At 36.8% G+C, this 1360-nt stretch overlaps 1 pseudogene; it reads right to left on the reverse strand.

The window, feature by feature from the left end:
- Positions 1-290: 290 nt before the first annotated feature.
- LOC134382841 (U6 spliceosomal RNA) lies at positions 291-385 on the reverse strand (annotated as a pseudogene).
- Positions 386-1360: the final 975 nt, after the last annotated feature.

A 1360-nucleotide genomic window follows, 5' to 3' on the forward strand; every position in this document is an offset into this window, starting at 1 on the left:
AAAAGAATGTATATTCTGTAGTTGTTGGATGAAATGTCCTATAGATATCTGCCAAGTCCAATTGGTCTAAAGTGTAGTTTAATTCCTGTGTTTTTCTATTGATTTGTTGCCTAGATGATCTGTCCAGTGCTGAGAGAGAGGTGCTCAAGTCCCCAACTATTATCATAGTGTAGTCTATCTCTTTCTTTAGGTCTTATAGTGTTTGCTTTATATATCTGGGTGCTCCAGTGTTGGGTGCATATATATTTATGATCGTTATGCCTTCTTGGTGGATAGATCCCTTTATCATTAAAAATGTGGAATGCTTCGTGAATTTGCACGTGATCTTTGTGCAGGGGCCATGCTAATTTTCTCGGTATTGTTCCAGTTTTAGTATATGTGTTACATGTGTTGCCAAAGCAAGCACCAAATGATTTTTAAAGTATATGGAAAGACAATATTTTGTTAAGTGAAAATGGCAGAATACAAAATACATTACTAATTAATTTCAACTCAGCAAAATAAACAAACAACAACAACAACAACAAAATGGAAATAGTACACCAAAACTTTATCATTTGGGAAGTGGGGATTTGGATGCTATTTATTTTCTTTATTATACTTTTTGGCTTTTTCTTTTTTTAGCCATTTCTACAACAAATATTTCTTTTGTGAGAAGATATGATTATTGTAAGAATAAGAAATAAAGACTTTATAAGCTATATATTATGGTGGGAGAAATTGCTCTTGGGATAAAGTGATCTTATTGCTGTGCTCCTCAATGCCGGAAAGAAGGAAGGAAGGAAGGAAGGAAGGAAGGAAGGAAGGAAGGAAGGAAGGAAGGAAGGAAGGAAGGAAGGAAGGAAGGAAGGAAGGAAGGAAGGAAGGAAGGAAGGAAGGAAGGAAGGAAGGAAGGGGAGGGAGGGAGACAGGGAGAGATGGAGCGGGGTGGGGAGGGAGGAAGACAAAGGTGATATGATTCTCTGTTTACTTAAAAGAGCAATTTAGTCTCCAGTAGAAAATAAACATTTTCCTGGAAAAAGTTTTAAGAGAAATAGCTTCCTTGTACTTGAGAAGGGTCTTTAATGATGAAAGTAAAGGTCTCTGAGCTGACTGCTAACTGCTCCTGAGATGAGACATATTGTCAGACTCGGGTAACCATGACGACTCTTGGGAAGGGTGAGGAAGAGTGGCACACCTCTGAGTTTTGGGAAAAAACCAAAAACAGACATTCTAAAACTGCTGAGAAATATTAACTAAACATTCATACAAAAAAAAAAAAAAAAGACCTGGACTGTTTGGTAACACTTATAATATCAAAAACAATGCTACTGTGTCAATTCGAATTACACATTTTGGCTGGGTCTATAATTTCACAGAG

The sequence above is a fragment of the Cynocephalus volans genome, chromosome 7, assembly GCF_027409185.1.
Source record: "Cynocephalus volans isolate mCynVol1 chromosome 7, mCynVol1.pri, whole genome shotgun sequence".
Classification (NCBI taxonomy): domain Eukaryota; kingdom Metazoa; phylum Chordata; class Mammalia; order Dermoptera; family Cynocephalidae; genus Cynocephalus; species Cynocephalus volans.